Below are 16,027 nucleotides of genomic sequence, written 5' to 3'. Positions count from 1 at the left end.
CTCTCTCTCTCTCTCTCTCTCTCTCTCTCTCTCTCTCTCTCTTACACACACACACACACACACACAAACTGGGGTATAGAAGGTTCTTTTAAAAAAGCATTGTATTAGTGAAATGGAGTACACATTCTATATCATATCTTATTTTGAGAAGAATACTTCATACTAATACATAAACTTATAAACTCTCCAAGGCTCCAGACTATAGATTTAAAAGCTTTTATTATTTACCTGATAGACTCTAACATTATCTTGAACAAGTGTTTATTTATAAAAGAGTGTTATAAAATAGTATATCTATATAAGCTGATTCAGTAAAGAAGATTTTAGAAAAATGATCATTTACCAATTCAATATAATAAAACATCTTTATTTTTATACACACACACAAACACACAGGTAATCTAGACTAAAGTCTATGACATGTTCTTCTTAAAAAATATTTGAGTTATAATTATGAGGGAAGTCATAGGTACACATATTCCTTACTTTTTATATTTCCTTCTCTCCTGATTAAATCTATTTACTGTTTAGTTTTGGTCAGGTATGTAATGGTAAGTGCCAGAAATTTCCGCAAGTAGGAAAAAGAAGCTGTACACAAGATTGAAATGGTAATGTATTCATCATGTGATTTTATATGCATCATATTTTTAAAACTTTTAGCTAGTAATAACCTTGAACAGAATTTTTAATAATATGAAACTATCTGGTCTCCTTTAAAGAGTCCTAGGAGATTGTTCATTTCCTTTTTCAAAACAAAGAACATTTTCCAGATATGCATTTAGATATTTTTGTATTTGAACTGGGCGTGGTGGTGCACACCTGTAATCACAGCACTCGGGAGGCTGAGGCAGGAGGATCATTGCGAGTTCGAGGCCAGCCTGGGCTACAAAGTGAGTTAGAGGCCAGCCTGAACTGCATAGCAAGACCTTGTCTCAAAACAAAAATAAATGAATAAATAGATATTTGTATTTGAATAAGCAAGGATTTATCAGAAGTAAAAAAGAAAGCAAGAAGGTATTTGTTTTTAAGAGTCATTTACCCTTCCCACATTCTATTTGGGGGAGGAGCTAGTTTTCCTCCTGGAGAATTTTTGGTGCGAGGACTTCATGTTTCTCTCCAGGCATTGGGGTACATTGCATTTCATGTGGGCCCAGAGTCTAACAAACTGATTCAGAACTCTCTTTACAATTTTTTAACTAGCTCTACTTCCTTAGGCAGACTAGTAACCATTTGTAACTAAGTTACTAATCTATAAAACTTGGAACAATGATAATTCATACTAGGTTTGTATTAAATGAAGTAATATTAATGGAATATGTAGTATGTAGTCCATAAATACTAGTTTCCTCCCCTGTTAGTTTTATGTATAGCTGTGATTTCCTTCCCCATTTGGCCACCATTGTGGCATAGCAAAATACTGTAGCTACTGGACATTGTAGCCAATGCTAGAGAAATAGGGGCAAGGGATTTGTGAAATTATTAACTGCCTAATACCCACCCTGAAAATGGACTTAAGAGAAAAGTGATCTAAAGAGATCATTAGAAATTCCTGTATTCTCTAATTAGAATGTTTTTCTGCAGCAAGTTAGCAAGGAGGAGTGCAAGACCTTCAAGAAAGTTTGCTGAGATCCTATTCACATCAATAAAATGGAATGAAATGATGTACGTTAACCTTTTAAAATAGTAACAGATTTTTATTGTCCATTCATGTCCTTTGTTTTGCATAGATGCTGCTCACCTTGACTCCTATAGGCTTACCTTGATAATTAGTACCTACTGTGTTTAGGAAAAGGTGTGAGGTCAGAATATAAATGTCAGTGAAACTGCTGAATAGTTGTGTGTTTGCTTTTTAAGGAAGGGAAAAGAACAGTATAATGCCATTCTGAGATGTCTGGAGCTCCATTTCAAAATACAGCTAATCATGTTACCTGAATTCTAAACCCCGTGATTTAATAATGAATTAATAACCCCATGATTTAATAATGCTCATAATGGAAACAGTGACAAATCTTAGCTACAGTAATCTGGCAGCAACGTCCCTGCTATCTAGAAACCTCTTTCTCACATCCAAGTTCTCATTTAACTTCCTCAGACTTCATTTTCTGTATAACTATAGTTATAGTGTGAATCCCTTTCACAGCTTTTTTTGAAACTGAGAGTTTTGTCTCCATCATTAAGCCACTGGGATTTCTCAAGCTCCCCTGTTGTGCCATGATCAGTCTCAAATATGTGTGTTTGTAGAAAGGAAAGAGAGAGGAGGAAAAAGAAGGTGACCTATTATAATAGAAAACAAGTGGTCCAGAAATCAAGAGCCTTTGCTGTCTAACTTTAATGAGATACTTCACATAGGCCCCACTGTTCTAATTCACAGTACAGTGGTAGCATTCTAAAGGGAAGCCTACACCTGCTCCTCACCCTCGATTGTCAAAATTCCATTGCTTCTTCAACATCTTTAAGTATATAATAAACGTATATAATATATTGCATATTAGTGAATTTACACTTTTTTTTCATCCTTTATCATTTTTGAGATTTTCAAAGCATATTTACAAAAAAGTGATTTCTCTGAGGAAAAGGAATACATAAAAATAGCTGAATAGGTGACATTTGAGTGCAAAGAAAGAAATTAAAGTCTGAGAAGGTATGTGTAAAGTAGACACAGAATGAAAGTGATAATACTATGCAAAATCAAAAATATAACAAGAAGCAGCAACAATTTAAACAGTAGACTCACATTTAAGATAAAAAAATTAAGATAGCTTTGAGATGAAAGTTTTACATAATGTAAGGATTTCTTGTCTTATATAAGAATCCTTTGAAATCTTTCCCTATGGTATTTAAAATAAGATTCAATTTATATACTTTGATTTAGTCTATGCTGTGGAAAAATGAACTATGAGCTTTAGATACTAGTCCCAGGTCTGGCTCAAAATATATGCTCCTGAGAAAATTGATTCTGAGCCTTGGAATCTTCAAATATAAAATGAGGAGAGCAGGAAAGTTGTCGTCCACTTTTAAAAATCCATGAAAAGAAAAAGTACATGAAGCGATCTTGTTGATGTACTGCCAGGATGCTTACTGAAGAACGTTGTTGAAATTGATTAGATTAAATGGATGGCCAGAGTTTAAAAAACTCTTTTGAAAGCTTGGACAGAAATGTGCATGCTTAATCTTTCAATAAGGTGATAGTCTCATTAAAAAAAAAAAAAAAGCAATATGGCTACCATTGTGAAACATGCTTTAGTTGAATCTTCCCACTGGAAAGTTTGAGAGAGCACAGTTGCAGTTCTTTCTCTGAAGGTCTTATTCCCCAATTAACTGTAAGATAGTGTTTCTGATTTTCTAATACAGAATTTATTTTTTCTCATAAAACTCCTGTTTCACCAAGAAAATGGAAATCAGTACATTCTTGGTTGCCCTTCTATTAATTTAAATTTGCATAACCTAATCAAAACTCATCCTGCCTTGCCCTGCAACAAAAAGCCAAATTTTTTCCCATTACTAAATGGCTACATTCTTCTCCATATTTTTTAAAAGATGAATTATGTTGATTTCCCATGACTTTTCTTTTAGAATGTGCCCATGGAAATTAAAATGGACTTTTCTGTGCCCAAGACTGACATAAAAAATAGCCGAAAACAGCAGACAGAAATGAACACAAAATTTTGCTGATGCTATCAGTACTATAATTTTTGTTAACATTTTTAATACAATGGAGCTGATGTCAGCTGACCCCCAAATAATTGCCTCATGTTTCCTTTACATTATTATTTAGCCTGCAGACAAGTGATAGAATAATACAGCCTAGGATTTCCTGTAAAACATTCAAATATTTTCTTTTGAGGCTTTTGTAATATAGTTTTTTCTATATGCCTATTTCTTCTATAATCATTTTAGAACCTCAACAAATATTTACTGAGGTGAAAGGGTCACCAGTTGTTAGGCATGTGGTATACGAAGGTATACTACAACCATCTGTCCTTAAAATATCTTTGTCAAGTGGATGAAGTAGGTCTTCATTTAAGATTTTCTAAGCTTACTAGGTGAAAGTAAAGACAATTGGATGATCAGAAATTAATCCCAAACTATTGTTGTTGTTGTTGTTGTTGCTTTGGAAAACCTCCTGAGATTTGTCCAGGTAACATTTACAAACAGACATTCCGGTTGGAAACAAGTCCCTTGCCTAGCTCTTGAGCTGGCTGCTAAAAAAAAAAGGTAACTTCTGTTTTTCTTTCTCACCTTCGTGGTTGTTCTCAGCCATAGAGAGCACTTAAGTACAGGAAAATTCTGTAGAGAGAGGCAGAATCAACTTCACCTCTACTTTCTGGCCTAAGCTTTGGAAATTCATGGTATTGCATGATGGAAAGCTCCAAGTAGTCTTGAAGGATGGGAATGTCTGTACTATTCCTGATCAAGTCAAAGGCTTTCCTTAGACACAAAATAAGAAATTATTGAATTTTTCTGCAAGTATTACCAGTTTAAGATTCTTTCTCATTTCGCCCATCTCTCTTTTATTATCCTGCTGTGGACTTCTCCATTCAGCCAAATAATTGGGCTGATCTTCCAAAGTAATATGTGACCTAGTCAAAGATTTCTAAGTGGATTCTTCATGTATTTTTAAAGGAGATAGGTAAAATAGAACATAATTCTCTTTGCCCCAGTGATAACCCTCTATTATATTATTTTTCAAGTAATATTCTAGGTAAACTAGTTGGACCACAGCATTGACTATAAAGATTCACAAATGCGTAGAAAGAATGATAAATAAGTGCATATTGAGAAGTCTGACAGCTTAGTGGAATTGCTTGCAAGTAATTTGACACATTAGTATGTTCAAACATTCACTTGCTGGTAGTCCTCATTGGAATATTGGGGTCACTAACTTAAATCCATTTTTCTGAGACCAGAGCATTAACCAAAAATCAGAGCAAAAGGCAATAAAAATGAACCATTTCTAGATATTAGAATTCTTTCTCTAAATAACTCTCTCCTACTGTCTTTCGTTCCGTCTTTTTTTCTCTCCCTGTCCATCTCTTTTTACTCCCTTTTCCTTTTGCTCCTTTCTTTTTAGTGTTCTGAATTCATTAGATTGCACAGTGTAAATCAATAGTAAACGCTAACCGCCTACTCTGTACTCAGTTACGCAACATCGCATAACTGGTACACAGAGACAAAAAGGGAAAAAGCACACACAGCCTTTACATTCAAAAACTCTTGCATAATTTTTCTTTTCCACAGCCAAAAGGAAAAAAAAAAAAAGGAAGTAACAGATGGGGAAACTTGCAGGTTTTTTTTTTTTTTTTTTTCTCAGACTGTTTAGAAGGGAGTTAGTTAACATCTATGGCCATTTCTGGTTGTCCTAGTCGGCAGCAAAACATGTAATACTTGTCGCCTTTTGTGACCTTTTGTGATATGATCAGTTTTCCAAGTAGTATGATGATGGAATTATTCTAAGGTGTTTTTACTTATGCTATGAAAAACCAACAATATTCTAAGCATGAAATTAATTTTACAGTAGAAGGAAGATAAAGAAGACATGTGTACCCTCATGTATGTTTTCTCTTGAAATGAATCCTGATGTGTTATTTATATAAAAAATAATTATATAAGTGCATCTTTCTTTTGCTTTTTATTTTGGTGGCTGTATAAAGCTGTAATATTTTTTCTCATGATGACGTACTTCAAGCTTCAAAGCCTTAATGAAAGAGGAAAACATCTCGATGCTACCACAGGGTTACCTAATTCAGTCCCCTGTAGAATTCCTCCCATAAAGAACAGTTTTACCTAAGAACCTGTAATTTTTCATTTAGTGCTTTCTGTAATACCACTCCCTGGAACACCTTTGCATTCATTATGCTGTACTGACTTTCTTTAAATCTCAAATGTGTAGTAAAAGTTTTCTCCCTAGCTTGCTCTGTCTTTATAGCCCTTCATCCCTTTGCGCCACAACCCTCATTTTTGCATTGGAGTAGCTCCCTTTGCAGTTTAAGTGGAGACACAAGGAGATTTACCTGTGATTTACCAGTCATTCTTCCTTGTTACAATAGTTTTTGTTTCACTTAACTGGATAATGTCCTCTGGAAACTAGGAGTTTGTCTGATAAGGAAGATTGGAGAGATTTTAATTTTGTTTGCTATTTGTACTTTAGTGTCTACCTATCAAATGATTATAAAATAGGTATAAAAGGACATAGAACACAGCACTAGGCACTGTTAGATATCTGATAGAAAGAAGTGCTTGCAGTGGTAATTCACAGAATGTTAAGGGTGGGTAGAAGAGAGGAGGAATATGATCATCAGGGTATGATTAAGAACTATTGAGGCACTTCCTCCTCTTCTGTTTGAGATCAGCATCATTCTTTAGGTCTTACTTCCTAGATGTTAAAGCTGTGAGAAATTAATTTATTTGATTGTACTGAAAGTAAGACAGATTTTTCCTTTAGTTTTTAAAACATACATACAGGCCATCTTATAATTTTCAAAACTTTTCAATATGTCTTAGCTATTGAAATGTAAAATTCCTATGTATTAAAAGCTCCTGCACCTAAAGACAAAACTCAAAGTCAAGAGAGTTTTATCTTTTTTTTTTGGTTTTACCTGAAAGTGTGCTTCTCATCTGTGATGAAAAACTGATCAAGACCCTTGTGATTATTGGTCTCTCTATTTATGATGACATAGGGACATAGCTTTCTTAATATGAACAATGACTAAACTAATGTACATTTCAAAAATTTTTTAACCTTTATTACTACATGTTTGTAGTACATAATGATTACATTCACTGTAGGGGCTTGGTGCATGTACATAATACATTTCATGTCCCTTCCCCCCCATTCTCTTTTTATTTTTCCAGCATCAGTCAGATTCATTTATTTATATAAGGCCTTATAAAGTTAATTACCATATATAGTATATAGATTGAGAACCGGACAGATTAACTAGGAACATATAAAACGTGTAAAACAGTTGTACTAAGTCCAGGTATACATTTAAATATATTCTCCAGTCCTGGGAATGGTGGTACATGCCTATAATCCCAGTACTCTGGAGGCTTAGGCAGGAGGATTGCTATGATTTGGAGGCCAGGCTGAGCTACAAAGTGAGTTCAAGGGCAGCGTGAACTGCATAGTGAAACCATGTCTCAAAAAGATAATAGATAGATAGATAGATAGATAGATAGATAGATAGATAGATAATAGAGAGATAGATAATAGATACATACATACATACATACATACATACAAGAGACATTTTCCACACTGGATTACAATACCTTTTGTTTCTTTCTCTCTTTTTTATATTATGTATTTTATTTCATATTATATAATATATATATAAAGAGAGAGAGAGAGAAAGAGAGAGAGATCAAGAAGGGCCAGGGATATAGCTCAGTGGCACAAGCTCTTGCCTACCAAGGGCAAGGTCCTGAGCTTGATCTCCAGTACCAGAAAAGAGACAGAGAGAGAGAGTGTTTTTCATATAAGCAAAATCATGCAATATTTAAGCTTATGTGTCTGAGTTACTGCACTTAAAACAGTGGTCTCAAGGCATGTCCATTTTCCTACAGATGACTAAAGTTTCTCCTCTTTATAGCAGATAGTACTCCAGTGTGTAATACCACATTTTTTATCCATTCATTTTGTGATGGACATATAGGTTGCCTCCAAATTTAGCTATTGTGAATTGGGCTGCTATAAACATGAGTGTGCATACATCACTGTGGTATGATGTCTTTAACTCTTTTGGGAAAATCCTTAGAAGGGGAATAGCTGCAAGTGGAATTTCTACTTTAATTTTTTGAGGAATCTCCATGCTGATTTCCATAGTGGTTGTATCAGTTTACAGTCCCACCAACAGTGGAAAAGTGTTCCTTTCTCCCCACAGCCTCACCAGCATTTGTCATTGGTTGATTTGTTTATGGTAGTCATTCTTTCTGGAGTGAGATGGAATCTCAGTGTTCCTTGTTGTTTTTAATTTGCATTTCTCAAATGGCCAGCGATATTTAACATTCACTGGGTGTTTACATTTCTTCTGCTGAGAAGTATATATTCATTTCACATCCCCATTTTTTAATTGGGTCTTTAAATTTAAATTTGATAGATCTAATTTTTTAATTCTTTATATATTCTAGTCTTTTGTCAGAGGAATAGTTGGCAAAAATATGTGCAAAGCTTTTTAATTTGATGTGATCCCATTTGTTGATTCTTTGTATTATTTCTTGTGCAACTGAGGTTTTGTTCAAAAGTCTTTGCCTACGCCTATGTCTTCAAGAATTTACCTACTTAGTCTTGCAGCAGATTAAGTGTTCCTGTTCTAATGCTTAGATATTTGATCTATTTTGATTGTAGTTTAGTACATAGTGAGAGATATGGGTCTAGGTTCAACCTCTAACATGTGGATGGCCAGTTTTTCCAGCATTGGCCCCTTTGTAAGAAAAGATAATATACCTGAGTGTGCCTGATGTTGTTTCTGTATCTTCTGTTCCACTGATCCATGAGTTTGTTTTTGTTTGTTCATTTACTTGTTTTTGCCATTACCCGTACTGTTTTTATCACTGCAGCTTTGTAGTATAATTTGAAGTCCAGGATTATAACCTACCCCCAGGATTGTGATGCTCCCTGCCTGGCCTTTGTTGCCCAGAATTGCTTTGCTAGTCAAGGTCTTTTCTGATCCATAAGAATTTTAGGATTGTTTTCTCCAGATCTGTAAAGAATGTTATTGTTGTTTTGACTGGGTCTGTGTTAAATCTATAAAACAGTTTTGAGAGTATGGCCATTTTATTGTATTGGTTCTGCCTATCAAGGAACAAGGGATATCTTTCCATTTTCTGATATCCTATTCAATCTCTTTGTACAGAGTACTATAATTTTCATTGTCAAGGTCTTTCACTTCCTTGGTTTGGTTAATTTCTAAGTGTTTCATTTATCTTGATACTTTTGTGAAGGTTCTGTTTTCCTAATTTCCCTCTCAGTGAGTTTGTTATTGTTATTCAGGATGTCTATAGATTTTTGAGTGTTGACTTTATATCCTGCTATGCTGCTGAATTTGGATATTAGTTCTAGGAGTCTTTTGGTGGAAGTTTGGGAGTCCTCTATGTAAAGAATCATATCATCATCAAACAATGATAATTTCACTTCTTCCTTCCCCATCCATATCCCTTTTATTTCTTTCTCTTGTCTTATTGCTCTTGCTAATGTTTCAAGAACCATATTAAACATAAGTGGTGATTGTGAACATCTTTTCTTGTTTCTGATTTTAGAGGAAAAGCTTTTGGCTTCTCTCTGGTATGATGCTGGCAGTTGTTTTGTCACAGATGGCTTTTATGAAGTTGAGGTAAAGACTTTCTGTTCCTCTTTTCTTCAGTGTTTTTATCATGAATGGATGTGGGATTTTGTAAAATGCTTTTTCTACATCCACTGAGATGATCATGTGATTTTTGTCCTTGCTTTTGTTTATATAATGCATTACACTTATTAATTTGTGTATGTTGAACCATTCCTGCCTCCCTGGAATGAATCCCCCTCTATTGTGATGTATGATCTTTTTTTATGATTTTCTGCATCCTATTTGCCAATATCTTATTGAGAATTTTTGCATTGATCTGTTTCTTGGTTGCGTTCTTTTCTGGTTTTATGATTGGAGTAATTGTTGCTTCCAGAAAGGACTTTGGGAGTACTTCTTTCCTTTTTATTCCATTGAAGAGTATGAGGAGTACTGATGTTAGATCTTCTCTAAAGTTTTTGTAGAATTTAGCAATGAATCCATCAGGATCTGAACTTTTCTTAGTTGGTAGGTTTTTTTTCATTTTTTATTTTTCAGTCCTTATTCGATTTCTGACTGATACTGGCTTATTCAAGATTTTTATATCTTCTTGATTCAGCTTTTGTAGTTCATATATGTCTTTATAATTTCCTTCTTCATATTAGCTTTGGATTTAGATTGTTTTTGTTTTTCTACACCTTTAAAGCAGCAAGAAAAATTGGAAAATTGCTCCAATAACTGCTAGATGATGCAAAGAAGACTAATCTAAGAAAAATTGAAATGTGAAACAGCAGAAGACAGCACAAATGGCATAAAAAGCAGACACAGAAATAATGACAGAAAACTTACCAGAGGGAAAGAAATAAGCATGTAGATAAGTGAGGCATATACCACAGCAAATAGTCATGAGCAAAAGTGAACCTCTCCATACCACAAAAATTTCAGAAGCCCATCACTGAGAAGAAATCTTAAAAACTTTTGAGAAAGGCAACAAATCACATACAACAGTAACCCCATTAGAATCACAGCAGACTTTGCTACACAGATCTTAAAGGCCAGGAGGACTTGGAGTGAAGTGTTCGAAGCCCTAAAAGATAACAACTTCTAACTCTGACTTATATATCCTGCAAATTTTCCTTTACAGTTGTTGGAGAAATAAGGTCAAGAAATTCATGACCACCAAACCAGCATTACAAAAAATTTTCAAGCATCCTAGAAAAAAACAAAGAAGCCAACAATATCAAAAGGTCAAGAAAGAAAGGGAGGGAGGGAAGGAGAGAGAGAGAGAAGGAAAGAAAGCAAGAAAGCAAGAAAGCAAGAAAGCAAGAAAGAAAGAAAGAAAGAAAGAAAGAAAAGCAAGCAAGCAAGCAAGCAATGAATGAATGAAATGAAATGAATATACCTGGCAGGACAAGCAGCTAAGCAGAAGGGGGAAAAATGATGAAATCAGCAACAGGAAAGCAATGTAATAACAAAAATAATTCAGTAACTCTCAGTGTGTATGGTCTCAATTCCTCAATCAAAATATACAGATTAATGAATCAAGAATCACAATTACGTCTCAATGTCTCCCGAAAACTTAATACGGTCATGAGTGCAGACTAGAGGTTATAATTGATTTATAGTCCATTACTGGGATTATGGGTGTGAGTGCTACTCCCACCCTAGGGTGGATAGCCTGCATACAGTATAAGGGAGGAAAAGAGGCTTGTTCTTTCTCTTGCTCCTCCCCACATTTGCTCTTGTTGCTTTTGCTGTTTTCTGCCACCATGTACTGTTGCTCTCTGCCATATGCCACTCTACCTTGGAGCCAGCCGAGTATGGACTGAAACCTCCACAAACCATGAGCAAAATAAACCTTTCCTTCCTTAATTCTGGGCATCAGGTATTTTGTCTCAGCAATGAGAGAAAAGTAACTAAGACCCTCAACAACATATAGTACACAAAAAACACATTAAATTCAAAAAGATAGATTAAAAAATTAAAGAATGAAAATGATATTTCAGGCAATGAGAACCCAGAAAAAAGCAGGAATTGCTATCCTGATCTCATAGAAAGTGGCTTTCAAGCTCAGACTGATCAGAAAAGACAAAGAAGTTTACTACATAATAGTGAAGGAAAAATTCAACAAAAAGAGTTAACAGTTTCAAACATATATGCACTAAATATCAGCATACCCAGCTTCATACAAAAACACGAATGGATGTGAAAAAAATCAGATGAATACCAACACAGTAGTAATGGACCTCAGTATCCCAGTCACAAATGGACAGATCAACAAGACAAAACAGTCAACAAAGCAGTATCAGAGTTTAACCAAGCCTTCAAACAAATGGACTTAATACAGTGGTACCTCGGTTCATGAACTTAATTTTTTCCACAATTCTGGTCACAAGTGGAACTGGTCATGAACCAAATCAAATTGAGTGGTTAGGTTCAAAGTTGATCTTAATAGCTATAGAATGTTCCACACAACAATAGAATACACATTCTTCTCAGCCACATAGTTGCCCATAAAGTATGCTTAAGGAAATGTCAAAGAATCAAAATTATCCCATGCATATTACCATATGGTGCAATGAAAATAGAAATCAGTAGCAAAAGAAACCACATAAACTGTGCAAGCACATTGAAATCAAACAATATTATTTTGAAAAATCAATGGATCACAGATGAAATTAAATGAAAAATTAGACAGTTCCTACAATGAAGTGATAATGCAGTATGACATACCGGAAACCATAGTACCCAATGCAAACAATCCTAAGAGGAAAGTTCATAGCAGTGAATTCCCACATCAGAAAAACAGAATGAGCTCAAATAAATAACCTAATGATACACTTCAAACCTCAAAAATGTTTTATAAATATATTTGCTTTCATCTTTTTTCCTAAGAAACTTAAACTATAGCTCAAAAATTTGTGTAAAAATAATGACATAAAAATAGATTGAGAATATTTTAGTGTTTAACCACAAAATCATGTTCATACATATATTTTTCTAAATGTCCCTCTACATGTAGTAAAGCTGACTTTGGATTACAAGATGCAGTTTTGAGTATTGTTATCTGATTATTAAATAACTGAATCGCGTTTCTCTTCTTGTTTATTGCCAGTAGGGTAGGCATTTCTAATGTTGCAAGAACCTCAAGCACTAATTTACCTTTTCAGACAGAATCACTAGCAGCTTCATAAATATTTTCTGTTTCAGTAAAATATAAAGTGTGTTCTTTATAATGTAAATTTTATATCATTAATTACCTTTTAACCAAAGCTTTATTTTATGTGTGTGGTTCTGTGTACAGAAAGTTATTCTAAGTACCCTGGTATTCAAATAGATGGCCTGGATTTTATTTTTTAAAAAAGAAACTTAGAATCCTAACAAGGAGGAAGACCAGCATTTTCTTGATTGGCAAAGAGAGATACCTAGTTATTAAGGAAGTAGAGGAAGAAGTCTGAACTTGATTTCCTGCTGCCCGTGTCAGAGTGCACGGCAGGTCCATCTTGGTGGGGTTTCTGGCTCTCTGAAACACGCCAGGGCAGAACTGACTTTTTTTCAGAAAGTCCATTGTGGGCCAGCCGAGTTTATGCAACCCTCACTTTTGGTTGCAACTGCAATTCTGGGACCTTATAGGCTACTTACAGTTTTTCTTTTATAATGCAGGATCCAAATTTAGGACGGGCTGGCAATCCTGAACTTTTCATTTGAGGAACATGTAAAAGCTACAGAGATTTAACCACTTTCCAATTTTTTTGTATGTTGATCATTCTACCTCATTTCTCTTCTTGTTGCTATTGGCAATAATGATAGCTATTGTCCAGTGTTAGAACAACAGTCTTACTTTCAAGCAGTCACTTCGGTTGTACCTGGCCTCTAGTAGCAGCTTCATGAATATTGTCTGTATTTCCATGGTCTGATGAGGGACCTGTTATGGCTGTTCCCTGAGACATTATGCAGGTAAGAAGTTAGTTAATATCTAGTTAATATCTAAAGGTGAGGTAATATTTAAAAGTAAAGTAAGGTAAGAAGTTAGTTAATATCTAAAACATACTAGATACAAAACTCTTCACATTCTAGCAGCAGGTATATCATCCCATTTAATGAGAAATTCCTTATTATCCGATCTCTGTCTTTATAAGAGTATCAAATTTCAGAAAGTAATTTTACATCTTTTCTAGAGGTCCTTTTCAGTGATCATTGCTGCATAGACTACTGGCTCATTTAAAAAGCATAATTTTTGGCAAGCTACCTTGGTGATTCTCATTAAATTTCATATTTAAATGTGGTAGTACTTCAGGTTCTGGCTCGCATAAAACACTCCTTTTGTATTCTGCTCCAGGATCCTTTGAATCCTGACTTTTCTTAATTCCTCGGCCAATTATTTTTAGACTTATTTTATTTCTATAGGTCCTAGGATGATAATTATAAAAAAATTTTATATGGAGTGTTTTTTTTACATAACTTTTAGCTACACAAATTCCTGATCTTTCTGAATCACCTTTGGCTTAAATTAAGACTGGAGACTTTGAAAGCTTTCATTGTGGTGGTATTATTAGGTGTCAGAGGTGATCTCTGGGAAAACTACCTGTGGCTTCTAAATTTTAAAAGCATTGAAAAGAAACAAACACTTGTATTATTAATAGGTTGCTGTTCATTAGGAAAGTAGTTGTGAAAATGCTGATTATATAATATTTGGAGACTTGCTTGCTCTACTGTAGAAACTTCTAAAATGTTAATTAGGACTTGTTTTGTTGTCCTGTAACTTAGCATAAATGTTTGTCTTAAAATGTTTCAGTTCATTCCTTGCATTTATCTTACCAAACTTGGCATACAATATTCTATATTTATTTATACTCAGGGAGGATAAGGCCAGCAACTCACAACTCCGAAAACCAGAGGAAAATAACCCATAGCTTGTTTTCCCACCATTGCCACAGTATTTATGTGCAGAACGCAAGTAACAAAGAAACCAAAACAAGGAGAAACCAGTTTGTTTTTATTTACAAAACGTTTAATTAAAAGCACAGTAAAGTTCAAATGGAGCTACAAATCCTAATGATTTACAATGGCTTGATTTATTTTTTTAAGCAGACCATGGATAATTGACCATAAAACATAACTTGCTCAACAAAAGTTACAGTGAATTACGGAAATGGACAGCAAGTTGTTCGTAACTAATGGTTGAAGACCCTCAAGTCAAACGTGCAGGCAGCTACAAAAGGCACTTTTTCAGTGGATGGTTATCTTTTCACCCTTAAAGATAAGGATCTTTCTATATAGTATCACTGAGTCAGTGTCCCACAGGAACAAATGGATATTTTTTCTGTGACTGGTTGTCGTATATTTATGACATATATACAGGTTGTCATATATCTATTAAATACCTAGCACTTACAATATTCTTTTATTTCAGAATGTTTCACCATCACTAACTCGATATTCCTCACCACACTGCTGGCTGGTAAGTAACTTTCATTATCTCTAAATGACAGTCTAAAATATTGAGGTGCAAAGGAGACAAATACATTTCTATTATCTTCAGAAAAACATTAAGCCTAAGGGCTGTGGTGAGTCTACAACCTCAAGTACTAAATTTGAGCAGAATGTATTTTGACGTTGGTAAAAGGGAGATCTTGCATATCTTGTTGTTCATTTGAAAAACCACCAGTAGACGTATAAGAAACATGATCCCAAGACCCACCGTCATAAATATTGACAAACATTTTCAAGTGACTTCATTGCATAGAATGGTGGAAGTACTGGGATACCTGTTTGGATGTCTCTCCAGGTATTTTTTTTTTCCCCAAAGGCAACTCTGGAATGCAAAAAAGGTTAAAATGAAGGAGAGCACTGATATATTCTGTGTGGAACATTGAATATTTGGCATTAAGCAAACACGCGCAAAACTTTCCAAACACGTTTGGTGATACTTTGAACTACCCATTTGTAGTCTATAATATTCTGTAAATTTGAAATGCATTTGATTAATTTGGGTTCATCTTAAAAGCAGATATGATTACTCTTGCATATAGCCACAAACAGAAAAATGCCCTTCAGAAGTATGAATAAGGCCATTCTGACCTTTTAAAATTAAGTAAGAGGACCAAGAGCAGAGTTGCAAGTCAGCATAAATTTGAAGTTTTTAATCTCTGTGCCTTGTATTGAAAATTTGTAAAATTTCTAAAAGGATGGTCTTCTAGAATCAATGATGTTTCAGTGGCTGGGAGGACAGCACAGGTCAGACTCAGGGTGTTTTGGTAGATCATTATGGAGTCACACAAAGCTCCCAAGAGCTGAGTTTGATATGGCTTGGCCTGCACTGAAATGCAGGGGCAAGTACTATACCAAAGGGGAGGAGGAGAGACAGGGTAACTTGCCTGGCATCTGACTGTGCTCTGCTGGACTTCAGGCCTATTTAGTCATAAACAACATCATCAGCCAAACCTTTAAAAGTTACACTCTTGACTTCACTTTATATGAATGTGCATAAAATTTGGAAAATCATCTTTTAAGGTAATAAAGATAGCATTCTAACAAGGACTTTCCATATCCATTTCACATAATCCATAGTTGTTGCTGTGTTGTTTCTAATTCTGTTGCTCATCCATCTCTCTCTCAGTATACCCATCTCCCTGCTGAAGGCCACAGACTTTAGGACCGTAACTCCCTCTTCCTCCCCATTCCTATGCTTTATTTGTTCTGTTGTTCAGAGAAGAAACTCAATGCAGTGTGAGCCTCAGGAGCTCCATGGACAGGCTCTTTGGTAA

General features: G+C 34.8%; 1 protein-coding gene across 8 annotated transcripts in view; it reads left to right on the top strand.

Moving 5' to 3' along the window:
- Window positions 1–16,027, top strand: part of Zbtb20 (zinc finger and BTB domain containing 20) — an 821,796-nt gene that overhangs the window by 463,142 nt on the left and 342,627 nt on the right. For all 8 annotated transcript variants that reach the window (XM_005386415.2, XM_013515065.1, XM_013515064.1 and 5 more), the window contains one exon: window positions 14,674–14,721. The gene's annotated coding sequence lies outside the window, so the exon portion shown is untranslated. The remainder of the gene's footprint in view (window positions 1–14,673; window positions 14,722–16,027) is intronic.

This window comes from Chinchilla lanigera, unplaced genomic scaffold, assembly GCF_000276665.1.
Source record: "Chinchilla lanigera isolate Chin_1 unplaced genomic scaffold, ChiLan1.0 scaffold00026, whole genome shotgun sequence".
NCBI lineage: Eukaryota > Metazoa > Chordata > Mammalia > Rodentia > Chinchillidae > Chinchilla > Chinchilla lanigera.
The sequence above is the reverse complement of the archived record's forward strand: the minus strand, read 5'-3'. Positions and strand labels throughout refer to the sequence as shown.